The sequence below is a fragment of the Patella vulgata genome, chromosome 7, assembly GCF_932274485.2.
Source record: "Patella vulgata chromosome 7, xgPatVulg1.2, whole genome shotgun sequence".
Classification (NCBI taxonomy): domain Eukaryota; kingdom Metazoa; phylum Mollusca; class Gastropoda; family Patellidae; genus Patella; species Patella vulgata.
In genome coordinates, this window is record NC_065885.2 from 1,914,804 (window position 1) to 1,931,316 (window position 16,513).

General features: G+C 36.3%; 1 long non-coding RNA gene across 1 annotated transcript; it reads left to right on the forward strand.

Annotated features, from left to right (window-relative positions):
• Positions 1–7,208: 7,208 nt before the first annotated feature.
• LOC126827175 (uncharacterized) lies at positions 7,209–10,764 on the forward strand. The gene is made up of 3 exons (XR_007682596.2): positions 7,209–7,342; positions 10,004–10,281; positions 10,479–10,764. It is a non-coding gene; the product is annotated as an uncharacterized LOC126827175 (long non-coding RNA).
• The last annotated feature ends 5,749 nt before the right edge of the window (positions 10,765–16,513 follow it).

Here is a 16,513-nt window from a genome sequence, read left to right on the forward strand (position 1 = left end):
ACTAAATATTCATCTCCAAGAGAAAAAGAAATCAAATATCAAAAAGGATTTACTCGATGTTTCCAGGAAATGACGTCATTTTTAGGGGGAGTAACGGAAGTGTCTGACAATGTGAAATATGCTTTGATTCAACACGTGTCTCGCAATATCCAATCAACACATTATAACAGTAATATAAATTCTGTTCAATATCCTGGAATATTAACAAGTATAAATGGACAATATTCATTTAGAAGTGAAAACCAAAGGTATATTAATTATAACCCATCATTAGCAGTACCATTAGATGGACATAATTATAGACAAAATATTAAAACTGAAACAACAGTAGACTCTAATAATAACAATAACAGTTTTATTAGTAATAATAATATTATTAACAATAACAGTAGTGTTTGGAGACCTTGGTGAATACAACAGTAGACTCTAATAATAACAATAACAGTTTTATTAGTAATAATAATATTATAAACAATAACAGTAGTGTTTGGAGACCTTGGTAAATACCAACAGACCAGGTGTGTGGAAAACAGCAATGTGACTTTAGACTGTAATAAAAACAAGAACAGTTTTATTAGTAACAATACTATGAACAATAACAGTCGTGTTTGGAGACCTTGGTCAATACAAAGTAGATGGGTAGTGGCGAATACAAAATATTGAAATTATTTAACTTTGACTTTCAACCCCAGTGAATATAGGGAACAATGTTTGGAATTATTAGTAAAATAGACAATATTATTGACAACAATGTATATAAACAATAAGAATAGTTGCTAAATAGACAATATTATATTACATTGATATTATTTATTTGTTGATTTTGATTTGTATTACTTGAAATTGTTTTCTTTGTTAAGTTTTTGTTTTATTATTAAAGTTTGATATCTTTAAATATTTCTGAATCCATTGTTATTTATTGTTGTCAACTTGCGAGAAGTCATTTCGAATTATCAGAATCACTGAGGTTAGCCACTGGAAATACCAGAATCACTGAGGTTAGCCACTGGAAATTTCCAGGATCATTGAGGGTAGCCACTGTAAATATCAGAATCATTGAGATTCGCCTTTGGAAATACCAGAATCACTGAGGTTAGCCACTGTAAATATCAGAATCACTGAGTTTTGTAAATATCAGAATCACTGAGTTTAGCCACTGTAAATATCAGAATCACTATCAGAATCACTGAGGTTAACCACTGTAAATATCAGAATCACTGAGGTTAGCCACTGGCAATTTCCAGAATCGTTGACATTGGACATACCAGTACCATTGAGGTTTGCCAATACGGTACCAGAATCTCGATTATGCAGCAAGGTACAATAGGATTCTACGAACACAAAACACCTGTGTGTTTAAGATTTGCATTCATATACTGTAGACCTAGCTTGGATAGCCTTATTTATGTTAAAGTTGTAGGATTATTAATTAAGACGCGATATAGTAGACGATGCAGAAATAAAAGACGCTTCGGGAAGTCTGATATCAAATTAAAAATTAAGCGGATATATATTAGCTATGTTATACGTCCGTTACCTTTCTAATTTCTACTAATTATGTATAGGGGTATGAAATGATCAGGCGTGAGAAATGGGGTTTAACGTCCACTAGACACAAGGCTTCAAAGAGTATTTGACGATACTCAGCCACTTTTGTGTGTCCGGGAAAATCAATTCATTATGTAAAATGACAACAAAATACCGTTACATAGGGATATCCGTTATTGAACTGCTATCACGATAACCGCCAAGTGTGATAATTTAATAGGTTGTGAGAAAGGGGTCTACATATATCTTTTCCTGGGACCATCTTCCTCTGCTGATATCAATTCTTTAAGTATAAACAAACTTCCTATTGTATCTAGATATCACTAGAAAAAAAACTTCGATTCTGTAACCACAAAATTAGTTTCTGTTTAATGACTATGCAATACACAGAAAAAAGCTAGACCGTGTACCGACCTAGAATCTCATCACCGTGTTTCAAACCAACTCACTTAATCATTTTACAGATCAATACTTAAAACTGTTAAATATCCCGAGGATTAATTGGATCTATGGACTAATTAATCAACCCTATCACCAATATCATAGTCTAGGTGTCTAAATCTAACCTCGTTTAAATCTACTTAATCTAATCTAATTCAAATGTCACATTCTATTTAATTTTATCAATCTAACAGTTAATGATACCATCCCTCCTGATAAATTTCAGTATATAACACTTCAATAGATATCCACCCAACCTAACAGTTAATGATACCATCCCTCCTGCTATAATTATATCAATCCAGAATGTAACACTTCAACAGATGGATATCTACATATATTGTTAGTACTGTTTAAATAGGGGTTCCCTAGTTTTTATTAAGTAAAGGTTACTATTCTATATCATAAATGACACCCTAATACCAGCATAGTGAAAACCCCAGAAAGAAAATTAAAACTTAAGGCAGAGGTTGAAATTAATCCAATCAAATCATATCAGAATTATCTAACCTTGATTCAAAAGAGAATTTTAATATTTCCAATTACTTACCGAGAACACCTGTATAAAGTTGAATAAAATGAAAGTCTATTAAAAGCGATGTCGCAGTAGTATGTCAGATCATTTATGTAAAATATAGTTTTACCTATGTAAATGGTTATCCAGTGAAGACTGAAAAGTTGAAAACCCCCATAAAGGATTTGAATTTTAGAAAGCAGAAAACCCAATCGTGGATTTTCTCGCCCCAAATTGTCTTTCTTAGACTAAACAAATTTAATTTGAAAGAAAGTTTAAGAGGGTATCAAATTAGTTTCATTATATACGCGCACCTGTTTTTTGATAATATAAAGTTAACTAACAGACTGTCTTGTTATCAGCTTTATAAATACCGTTATAATAATCATCTACTTGATGTCATATCTTCAACACACGCCAAGTGTCACGCGAACTTTCTCCATTAATCTCGTTTACTAGATTGTGCCAGACAATTAGGATGATCCTAACATCTGCCTCGCGCCTAATCGATTTGCGTGCCGATACGCTATTAACGTCACTGATTGGCTGATTGTAACGGCATGCTTCAATGACGTCGAGTAGACACGTGGTATTATTGTTTACAGTTATGTGGAGGAATGGTATAAAATATTTGATTTCTAAATAATTCTAATGGAATGACCTTAACTTTTAATCCCTGGCGCTGTGAACCATATTAGAAGACTTTAACTAACTTTTAACCCTATGGAACTTATTGGACGAACAGTTTTTAATATGTAAATAATGCTCGGGTCCAGCTATGTGGTTTCTACTGCGAGCACTTCGCTTTTTCACATAACGCAAGCGGATTTTTTTCCCCACGGGTTTGTTTCTACCCGCACTGATGACGCCAAACTTTAGTCAGCTGGATCTCCTGTTTTAACATGTTTTTATTATGACAAAGGAAGAAGATGACACGCCCTCTCTTATCACGACAGCTATTTTATAAGTGTGCTTTAAATTGACTTTTTTTTTTAATTATACAAGGACTTTTTATGTTGTGTTTTTACCAATTTTAAGGATACCTTTGAAATACACGGACCTTTGTATCGTATGTTTTTACCAATTTTAAACCCATTAAATGTAAATAGTTTAATTAAATCAACCTGTCCATAATATCATATTTAATGTATTGGACGTTAAATCTTTAATAAACAACAATAACAATAATTCATCAGTTAAACATGAAACATTCTACCTTAACACATCTACCTGTTTAAACTTTATTAATGGAATCTCGTTCTTATACTTCTTTTAGAAAAGGGCGAAAATTGTTAGCTGAAAAGAAAAGACGAAACCGGATCAACGTATGTTTGAACCAGATTATAAACTTGTTAAGTGACGATTCAGTTTCTTATCAAACGGTAAGTTGTTATAATCTTTAAATATGCAAATATTGCTAGCTAGATGTGGACAGTGTGGTTGACAAGGCAGATAGGCCAATCTCAATTCTCCCCACAATTTAAAAAAAAATCGAAATATTTGGAAACATTCAATGTTCTTTATGCGTACCAATCTGAATTTAGTTCAAGTCATTCATGTGCAACTGCACTAATCCGAATGACAGCTAATTGGCTTCATGCTATCGATAATGGTGCAATGAGTGGTATAGTGTATCTTTGATTTTAGCAAAGCATTTGATCTCATTGGTCACAAGCTTATTATCGAAAAACTTGATAAAAATTCACAAATTTTGATTGAATCATATCTTGACACCGGAAGCAAACAGTCTGTTTAGGATCAATTACCTCCTCAATTACTACAGTCAAATGCAGGTTTTCAGAAGTGTCGATCCTGGGTCCTCTCCTATTATTTTTTTTTATAAATGATCTCCCACTCAATATTGAATCAAGCCAGATAGATTTGTTAGCGGATGACAGTACCCTGCATTGTTCACACAAATATATTGTATCCATCGCCAATAATCTCCAAAATGATCTCTATTTGGTTGCTAAAGGGTGTGAAAACAATGGAATGGTAATCAATCCCTCGAAAACAAAATCAATGCTGATATCGTCAAAAGAAATCTGAAAACCTAACTTTATCACGTCATGGTGAGAAAATTGAGATGGTTACTACCGCAAAATTACTTGGAATTCTAATTGACCAAGACCTTTATTGGGAAACACTGATAGCAGTAATAGCACATATGTCTAAAAAAACCTGCATCAAAAGTATTTCTCCTAAATATGATAAAAGACATTTACCTTACGAGACAAGAATTTTGTTTTATAATAGTTACAGTACATACAATATTTGACTGTACTACCAATATTTGACCATTGCTCTATTATTTGGGGGAATGCTACCAAATAAAATAAAACCAAGTACGAACAATCCAAACCATAAGACAGAATTCGAAGTCCTAAAAAACGTTATAGGCAAAATAGTGTATTCAAGCAAAATAGTGTCATCAGCAAATGGACTGCTCCTCGTGTACAAATTACACGACAAACAGTGGTAACAGGTGTCAGGAATAGATTAGACTTTCTATTAAAATTTTACAAAAAAGGTCAGCAAGAAGTATTCTTGATGCACCAATTGCAACCCCAATTGAGACTCCGTCCACATCTTTATTTACTAAACTCGGTTGGCTTCCCCTTACACAGAGGATTCTTTATAATAAAATTGTCTTATCATTCAAAATTATTACATTTAATACTTTAAACTCCTATTTTATTGAAAAATCTCTTGTTTTCAAAACTGATATCTTGCTCCGTTCACAGACCAGTAAATCTCTTTTCCTCCCCAAATGCAAAACGGAAACCACGAAACGTACTTTTCATTATTCTGCATTTCTTTTATGGAACAATCTGCCTCTTGATATAAAGATGTGTAAAAATGTTGAAAATTTTAAGATTAAACTGAACACTCATTTATATTGAGCACTGAAGAAACATAATATTTAAGTGATGATATACTTATTATTTTTCGTATATATTTAACTCGCGACTGCATTCTATCTTATTTTGTGTGTAATTATAATGCTCTTCCTATATTTTACGTGTATATGTTTTGTAGTGTAGGAGTGAATTACTAACCCAAACTTCTCACTTTAAAATGCTATTGCATTTCAAATGATTTTGAATTTATCCTGATATTACATGTATATATTTCTTTCTAGCTTTGGAGGGACTTATGAAAGGTTAGTTTTTTTTGCAAGCTAAATGAATTGCTTCATTAAATAAAGTTATTATTATTATACTGGATGTGGGCGTGGCCTGCCGCTGTTTTGGTACGCCGTACATTCGTCATCTTTGTTCTACAAATTGAAAACAAGTATGGCGATTATTTACGGCCTTAACATTTTTTTATTTAATTATTTCTGTAGTTTTGTAATCAGCTTTAAAGGTCAAAATACATAATAATTGGAAGGCGTTGCCCCATATTACACGCTTACTTGATATCTAGGCTGGGTTTTCCGTTTATTTTGCATTACATAGACTACGTTACCCAGACACAACTGAATATCCATTGATCAGATAATTGCGGACATTTTGATATTCGTTTTTAAGAGTCACAATTATACATGTATTCTTTATCGAAAATGTCTATTGGAATGTTTAGAACACCATAATCGAATATATTCTTTATTGAAAATGGCCATCCATGGGTATAGAAATATTACAATATTACAAGTATTCAATCTCCCCCAACTTGAATAACAGTGAGACAAGTTATACAAGACTATTAACTTATGATTAATACCTACAATGGGTATACATAATAATTGAAAGGCGTTGCCCATATTACAAACTGACGTAAAACGTATGAATAGACTGGTTTTTTCGTGTCTTTTGCATATATTTAGGTTATCGTAAACATCGGGACATTTTTATATGCGTTTTTTAAGTCACAATTACATTGTTTATCGAACGAAAATGGCTATTGAAATATTTAGGTCATCTTAAACACCATATTCTATTACAGGTCCGTAGCTAGCGGGGGTGGGGTGGGGGTCAGCTGCCACACAAAATGCATAATGCCGAATGAGATGAATTGGGTGCCCACGACCTGCCGAGATCGTTAGGCCGCACACGATGAGATCAAGGGCGCCCAACCAAGAGACCGACCGCATACCGACGCACGAAGAAATCTACCATAAGAGAGCCAACTGGAGATTGTAGGAAATTTTCCAGGTCAAATTCACGATGGGGATGAGATTGATTCAAGCTCGCACCAGGCGTGATAATCTTCACAATTCCAACAAGTCGCACTCTAACCAGATTCCGAACTTTTCGTTTTTCTCATAAGTCGTATTCCTTCCTTGAAAGTTTTATAATGTTCATATCAAAATTTCATAACACGCCAATATCGCAAATTCAGCCCCAAAATTGAAATTTTACGTCATTTTCATAGTTCTCCTCGGGTGCAAACCGTATTTTCCAAACATTTCTTGGGGAAAAGCACCCTAGACCCTTCTCAGACGGGCGGCGCGTTCACAGTGCCGTTGGTCGTGGAACGTCAAGTGTAGGTATATCGGAGCCACAGAAGCCCTTGCCCCAATACAGGTACGGGCCTGCATTATATTATTTTTTTTCGAAAGTGGTTATTATTACAATTATGTCAAGTATGCAATCTCACTCAACGTAAATAACAGTGAGACAAGTTATACAAGACTATAACTCATGAATAATGCATACACTAGGTTTTCCCAAGGGGCCATTTTTTTTAGAACCTTAGTACAGTAGTACAGTATTTTATCTGTGTTTTTATAACAGTCAAAGGAGAACTTGAGTGGTAGAAAGTTGTCCCAGAAATAGAAGAAGGTTTCCCCAGCAATACAATGCAGTTGTAATTATTTTAAGTATGTCTACAACAGTAAGTACAACTACGTCATATTTATAAAATAATACTAGATGTTAAATGTTGTTTTGATAACCATCATAATCTTGATAATCATTGTTTTACCTCTCGTGGATCCACGGCGGCTAGGTGGTTAAGGCGCTGGCTCGCTAGCCTGGAGGTCGGGTGTTCGATCCCTGCATTGGCCGAGAAAGTTCATCACAATTTTCCGACGTGGTTTCCCTTGTCAGTGATGCAGGACAGAGGGCTTGACAATGACAGCTGTCTAGTCCTTCGGATGAGACGAAAAGCCGAGGTCCGGTGTAAACATTGGCATGCACGTAAAAGATCCCTTGGCAGTTAGAATTCGATATAAGAGTAGGCGATAGTGCCGCTGCCCGGACAAAATTTCCCTCTTAGCACACTGTTTGGCGTATGCCCGTCTTCATTAGCCCAGTATAGGAGCAGAACAGTAGGACGTTAAACCCCATTTCATTTCATTTCTTACCTCTCGTAGAATACAAATATTGACGAGTGAGTGCACAAAGCAGTGTATGTATACAGCTAGTGTTGCTACACCTATGAGATATAACAATTTACAAGAACATGTGTACACTGGTTTAGATTTACGTAGTATTGCCCTTTGAAACATGTTTTTTTTAAAAAGAACTGCGTGGTTCCGATTCCCCGTTTGTACGTGACAAGGAAGAGGGTTGTCTGGCAATCCTCTTGGGTTTTCTCCAAATCCTCCGTCGAGTGAGCGTTAAACCCAATGTCTCTCCCTCTGCCCGCGAACTCGGACACAGACTAGTAAGACCAACAGGAGAACACTCGGGGTAATCTAGAGGACCAGTCGGACCAAGATTAGAAGACCACTTGTGTCCGTATGTGTTTGAAATAATAAGTGTTGTTTTAATAAACTGGTATCCCGCGCCGAACGAAGTTAGGGAGGGATATTGAATCTTCTGACTAGTCCCATTGATATTCCAAGAAGTTGTTTTCCCTTATGCTTTCCAAACAAGTACCAGGACACGGGATGGTGATGACTAGTCATCTTGTGTTTATTTTACTACATCTGTTTTCTTTGAAATAATAAAATGTGTTAAGTACTACCCTTGTCATTTACTTATAATGAAGCACATAAAAAAATTGATTAACAAAACATCGACATCTGATTAATTATTATTCTTAAGAGAGAGATAGAGAGCGGGGGGGGGGGGAGGGGCGTCCACTCGACGTCTTACTCACGGGGCCACCATGTTTCCCTATACCCTCGAGTGCAAAATCTCCACGACTTGACATAAAAAATAACCCACATCTACCTTGTTGTGTACAAGTGTTTATTGTGTAACAAGTGATTGCTTGTTAAATTGAAAGAAAGAGGGCTTTCCAAGTGTAATTTTAATGAACGTAAACATCCTGTTATGCTGTTTGCCCTAGGCATAATATTACTACCCCAATCACGTGACAATTCACACGGTTGCATGAAATTATGATTAGGTTGGTAAGATCTAGGCATTTTACCTGAGAAACGTTGTCCCCGTGTGTGTGGAGAGAGCGAGAGAGAGAGAGGGGGGGGGGGGGTAACGTCCACTCGACGTTTTTTCGGGACTAAAGTATGGTTCAATTTTAATTCAATAATTGGCTTGCGCGTAGGGGTCTTTAGCAGTAGCAGGAAACCAGAGGACCTGGAGAAAACCCACAAGGTGGGACAGGCGACCCTACTCCCTGTCACGTTCAAGCGTATTAAATATTATATACTTACCCGTGTTATAAGCTAATCAAATTGATTAGAACAATAATTACGATCAGCACAATAATATATACAAATACAACATATTATATGCTCGTTAATCCCTGTCCGTCCTATAGACATTCTTCAAACATTTCACAATTAGAAGAAAAGGCAGCAAATTACCAAGTGAACCATGTTGTGAGCTACATATGTACGTTCCATTTATTGATGTAATAAAGATTGATTTGCTTGGAGCCGTACGGTGTAGACTGGAATAACCAGTCGCCAAAGACTGCCAATCATTTGGGACTCTTGGCGTATTTCTCCTAACGTAACTGATTGGAAATTACACTAAAAACAGAAACGATTGAATGTTATTCCGTTTATGTACATTCATAATACATTAGTATATGCGCTGCGATCCATTTGTGGGTCCATTTCTAGGTGCCAAAGAATAGCGATTTAAATCCTTTTATAATAAATTAACAAAAATATATTGAGTAGTCTTTTATTATTATTTGGTCCAAGTGGTGTTCTGTCTTGGTCCAAGTGGTGTTCTGTCTTGGTCCAAGTGGCTTTTTGTGTGGCCGACTGGTTTTGGTCCGTTTTGTCATGCATTCTGCAGAACTCCAACGAGATTCACACGTCGCGGCGGAATGAACACGACCGAAATTCACATAGTATTCTACTTAATTCCTTTATGAAAACTGTTTACATCGTTTTCATACTTTACACCTCTATTTCAGATATATTTGTCGACGATTGTCATATCTATGTGGGGACTGGTTGTATTCATGCTCTATTTCCGATAGTAATATTTGTCGATTATTATCATATCTAAGTGGGGCTGGTTGTATTCATGCTCTATTTCAGATATATTTGTCGATCATTATCATATCTAAGAAGAGAGATATTGTTGTAACAGTATTTACAAGTAGGGACTGGTTCATTTTCTATTCTAGTCACCAACCGTAATCCACATTCATGGCGATTGTCATACTCTACAGTGTGGTACAGACAACACAATAATTGAAAATAGCACCCAGTCTGAAATAAATGACTTGATTTCAAAATTGGAAAGAAGAAACGATCAAGAAATGAAAGAAGTAAAAGACAGGATGGCTGACCTGGAAGCATTTAAGAAGAAAGTTATAGAACAATTAGAAGTTGCGACCAACACTAATAATGGATGTTGTAAGAGGAAAACGAGTGATGATATTACTCTAAACGCAGTGGACAAGTAAGTAAATGTGTTCATATTAAAATATATGTGGTGATTTTGAAACTTTACAAACTGTAACAAGAGTGTTAACTTTAATATAATATAATATAATATAATTATTGCATAATACAATAAAACAATACAATATAATATAATGTGTTTATAGACGTCCAGTTGATAATGATATAATTTAATATATTAACCTGTATTTATAGTCACAAATATGAAGTTGTGGATTCTATAACTGTCAGTAAGAAAGTCAGTGTCAATGATTTAAAGAGGTTGATAGAAAAGAAGAAGAATGTCAAGATTGGCCACATTGTTATAGAGAGCTATAAAGATGGGAGTTGGATATATGTCTACAAAAGATATAACATCCACAAGAACGACTATAGCTTGGAAGAACTTGGGGTTTTAGACCAGGACTGGGTTTACTATTACGCATAGTAAAATATGGTGATATTTGATGGGATTCTTCACACGTCTTTCGTGCATTGTGCACATTAAAGCATTGTGCACATTAAAAAGGGGTGGGTGGGGTATAGTGGGTGGCATAAATCTGAAGGAGGTTAGGTACTACTTCTAGTAAAATATAATGATCAACTTGAAAGGGGGGATAAGGCTAGGGTCGGGAGGGGGGGGGGGTTGATAGGCGTTAAACCAGAATGTATTGCCAGTTGTCTTATTGTTCTTGAGTAGGTTGTGTGGGTGGACTATTTAGTTAAAGTAAAATGGTAACATGTTGGAGTGATGGTGTGGTGGGTGTTGTGGTGGTAGTGTTCTGTTTGGTGTGAGAGGTATGGAATGGTGGAAATCGTTATCAAGCCCACCAACACCATAATATTTAACCAAGTATCTTATCCCCGTCCCCACCACACACACACCAACGCACACATGTGACAAAGTAAACTATAAGTTTCATCAAATTGAACGATTATTTCGGTGCTTCTGTATATACTTCTGTTAGTCACGTTCTAATTAAACATGACGTCATAAATAGACAATTCCATATATGATCATGAGACTTATCTATTTTTCCTAGTGTCGGAGGCTATATAACAAGGAGTTTGCTGACAATTAGACTAGCATAGACGAGGTGCAAACGAGAGTGGGAGAAGAGCGGGGATCGGCCTATGGACTCGAATTCAGCTGCTGCCGAGGCAGAAGGACGAAATGGTTGTCTTAATGTTATCGTTTATATTCTTGCTGTAGTTTTAGTTCTTGTTGTATTTATGTAGTTGTTTTATAGTCTGTTCCGATGTAAATAAATCATATATTTACTAAACTGGCAGCTGTCATCACTAACATAGTGTTACACACACGGGTTTTCACAACACTAGCTGACTTCGACAGATTCTAGTGTAAGATGTGTAGTATTGAATTGTAGTATTTAAAGTAAATGATCAACGTAATAAATTGTAACTAATAAATAAAGCCAAGCCAAGGCATGTCTTGTTATTTGTTTTATTGAACCGGAATATTAACCGAAAACAGGTTAACATCCTGCGTGGGATATTTCTTTCAAATATTCTGAAAGGGTTGGCAATAAAATTGAAATTATCACTATGTTATTAAACATTAAATATTCCTATTCTGGTCTGTAGTCGTCTCAACATGTTGTTGTCACTGTTATGTCTGTTAAACAACTCAAAGAAACGAGTAATGTATTATGAAAGAAAATTTGTCTATAGAGAGTAATTCGTCAATATATCTCACGTGAAATGGTTCAATCTAACTACAGTAGTTGTACGTGTCTGGTGACACAGTGGGACGTGAAACCCCATTTCATTTTATTCCATTTGTCTGGTGGATGTAAGGATCTAAGACACTTGCTCGCTAACACTTGGGCCGTTACAGTTCCTCGGGATTTTGCGGTATGGTTTCTCCGTGTGTCAGTTGGGCAGGACTAGGGGATAGGGTAGCTTTTAGTCGTTCATATCGTACGGAAAAAGGTACTGTGTACTTATTGGCGTATTTGTCATTTGGAATCCGAAATAAGAACAGGCCTGAGGCCGCTGTCCGTGCAAAATTTCCTTCATGGCACTGTATGGCGTATGCTCATCGTCATTAGCCTGGAATGAGCAGAATAGTAAGACGTTAATTATAAGTGAATTATAAAATGACACATTATGTTTGTGTTGTTGAGAGTTGTGGAAATTCCACAAAAGAAAGGGGACACAATGTGCAGTTGATTCTCTTCCGTCCAAATTAAGACATTCTCGATCATGAACATACTCTATGCTGGAACCAGCATGAATCACGGACAAACTATATTATACCCGGTTATTAATTTAGAATGGAAAGAATTCCAAGCCGATTACATTGCCGGTGTCAGATTAAATGAGAAAGGTATAAAGGTGGGAGGAGACATATACATCCGACCACAACGCTAAGTTTGTATTTGATATACAGTTAGTCAAGGTAAGTCTTAATTCGAATGTTTATCGCATGTTGAATTTTGGGGTGTATTAAATAGGTCATTCGAGGTCAAACATATACAGGGATATAGAGGTACATTAGTGACTAAAATATATGTTTTTAGGAATATAGTATTAGTTTTCACTTACTGCTCAAAGTGGTGTTCGTCACTCCAATAATTGACTGTCACGTGACTATGCATGTGTGTGTGTAGTGTAACCATTAAACGGGAACCTTGTATTAATAAAGGAGATCATCTTAAATTTAGCTGATACACAATTCAGTTTGTCGTGATAAGCATGCCTGGATAGTCAGTTCTAATCGAGGACGTCCTCGGTTCGGGTCGTGTCATGTTCTTAATTAGAAGGCTTAAATCCTGATGTGAGTCCTCGATTGCTGCATATAAAGCAAACCTAACACATTTTGAAAAAGCTGTAATTCCATAGGCATGATTATCAGGTGAAAACGTAGGCGTTATCACACTCTTTCCTCGCCCCATTCCCACCAGCGCCCTAACATTTTAATTTAACCACGCAGGGCAAACATTTCTTTAATTCAAATAAAATCGGAGCTGTATCGGAAATTCTACGGAGGGATATAACTCTTTGTAACCTTGAAAATTACGCCCCTTTAGTTCAATACAGTTATGTTAATCGATGATGCGAAGTATGAAACGAAATGAAATGGGGTTTAACGTCCTACTGTTCTGCTCCTATACTGGGCAAATGTAGACGGGCATACGCCATACAGTGTGCTATGAGGGAAATTTCGCCCGGGCAGCGGCACTATCGCCTATTCTTATATCGAATTCCAACTGCCAGTATATACACGGGACCTCGGTTTTTCGTCTTATCCGAAGGACTAGACAGCTGTCCTTGTCAGGCCCTCCGTCTTGCATCACTGACAAGGGGAAACCACGCCGAAAAATCTGGATGAACTTTCTCGGCCAATGCAGGGATCGAACACCCGACCTCCAGGCTAGTGAGCCAGCGTCTTACCCACTTAGCCGCGGGATCCCCCTGATGCGAAGTAACAACCACAAGAAAATGTAGGTTTTATCAAAAATGAATTGAAATGGGGTTTATTTTCCAACTGTTCAGCACCGACTGGGCTAATGAAGACATACAAGCAGCGTGCTGCGCCGGGACATTGCGCGAACACCGGCGTAATGTCCTTTCGTATATCGAATTCCAACCGCCAAGGGTTCTTTTACGTGCATGTGTATTTCTACACTGGACCTAGATTTCCGCCACACCCGAACGACTCAATGTTGGCAACATAATCAATACAGTTAGTTCAATACAGCTATATCAACTGATTGTGCAACATAAAAAGTGTAGCGTTTTGTCGAAAATGGGATTTAACGTCCTACTGGTCTGCCTCGACTGGCATAATGAAGACAGGCACACGCCATACAATGTGCTATGAGAGCGTATATTACTTGTACCGCGTCGCTATGGCCTACTCGTATATCTAATTCCAACTGCTAAGGGTTTTTATGTCAGAGTTTTCTACAAAAACGTGGAAGAAACACGGACCTTTTACAATTCAGAAAACAATTCAACCTTTTCGAGAGTACCACCGATTATTACTTGCTGGGAGGGGTCGTATACAGCCAATTGTAAACCTTGGAAGCGATCCAAGATTCGCGTTCTGAAAATAATTAAAGACATGAGTCTAAGATCGAAGAAAAGATTTACATTTGCTGTCAGGTTTTCATGGTGGCTCAGTCGGTAATGACTCGTTTTACTGGAGGTCCAGGATCCTACACCGGTGTATTAGCGACGATACATTCCATAATTAAAATCCTTTCAGCACTAAACATGCATAGTGCAAAGCAATAAATTGCGTTGTTATTTTCATCCAACTACATACTAATAAATGATCAGCCGTAATCTGAACACACCATAATTTTGTATTTGGAATTTTGAACTGGTTATGTTACCGCAGTATATGTTCCAATGAGGTGGCGCTACGGCTATGTAGGCTACACCCCAACTGATTTGTATTTGCAGTATTAATTTTTATTTATTTGCAGAATGTTGGCCCGGAAAATAAACACGTTTCCCTGAAAGCGATAAAACGGGAGTAGAGATGAACATGCACACAAAGTTATTCGGTTCCTGTCATAATCATATTCTCTTTAATTATAATAGCCCAACCACTAATGACAGACGCGCACGTGCTAACCATTGCCCCCCCCCCACCTTTACAAGTAAAGAGCTAGACTATATAACGACCCAAAATCGCCATACCGATAAACATCCTGCGCATGTTTATGACCAATACTTTAAACTGTTAAATATCCCGAGGATTAATTGGATCTGTGGACTAATTAATCAAATCTTACATCAATATTATAGTCTAGGTGTCTAAATCTAACCTCGTTTAAATCTACTTAATCTAATCTAATTCAAGTGTCACATTCTATTTAATTATAGCAATCTAACAGTTAATGATACCATCCCTCCTGATAACTTTCAGTATATAACACTTCAATAGATATCCACCCAACCTAACAGTTAATGATACCCTCTCTCCTGCTATAATTATATCAGTCCAGTCCAATATGTAACACTTCAACAGATGGATATCCAATCGGGACTCCCTAATATATATCAAGTACCATAACCTAGTCTTTGCTGAGTAGGGGGGTGGGTTTTCTCCGGGTCCTCCGGTTTCCTCCCACTGCTTAAGACCCCTACGCGCAAGCGATTTAATAAAATAAAACTGAACTATATGTTAGCCCGAAATGACATAGTTTGTGTCGAGTTGTTGTTAAACCCCATTTCTCCCTCTCTCTCTTCGCTAAGTAAACGTATCGGTCTCTAGTAATATAACAAAACAAATTATAAATATTATTTTATTCATAGAAATGGTTTGAGAAACAGGAAAATTTAAAGTTAATTTTAAATTGAAGGCAACAACAAGTAAAGGCCAAGCCATACTAAAACATCAAATCATTTATGCAAATATCTTTAATGTTTATTAAGTATTTAAAAACCCTCCATCAGAAATGATTTAAAATTCTAGAATATAGTTTTGTATATTTTATTTTATACACAATTGTGTTGATATGCTCGAAATAAAAGAAAATACAAGAACCTGAGCCTGCATATATTGCGGACCTACGTCTTGATAATATAAAGTTTATTAACAGTCCGTCTTGTAATCAACTTTGTAAATACCGTTATAATAATCATCCACTTGATGTCATATCTTCTACACACGCCAACTTTCTCCATTAATCTTGTCTGCTGGATTGTGCCAGACAATTAGCACGATCCAAACACCTGTCTCGAGCCTTCTCTACTCGCGTGCCGATACACCATCAACGTCACTGATTGGTTGATTGTAAGGGCATGCTTCAATGGCGTCGAGTAGTCACGTGGTATTATTGTTTACAGTTATGTGAAGGAATGGTATAAAATATTTGATTTCTAAATAATTCATCAGTTAAACTTGAAACATTCTACCTGAACACATCTACCTGTTTAAACTTTAAATCATGGAATCTCGTTCTTATACTTCTTTTAGAAAGGGACGAAAATTGTTAGCTGAAAAGAAAAGACGAAACAGAATTAACGAATGTTTGAACCAGATTAAAAACTTGTTATGTGCAGATTCAGTTTCTTATCAAAAGGTAAGTTGTTTTAATCTTTACTTCAGATATAATTTTTCTATGTCATCATTTTAAATTAAATTACGCTCAGATACAAAAGTGGATTTATTTGTGTTCCAAATCTCATGAAACTTTTGTCTAATCCTATGAATGTTCTTTCTATTTTGTAGGACCTGGATGACAATAAAATGGAGAAGGCCGAAATTCTGG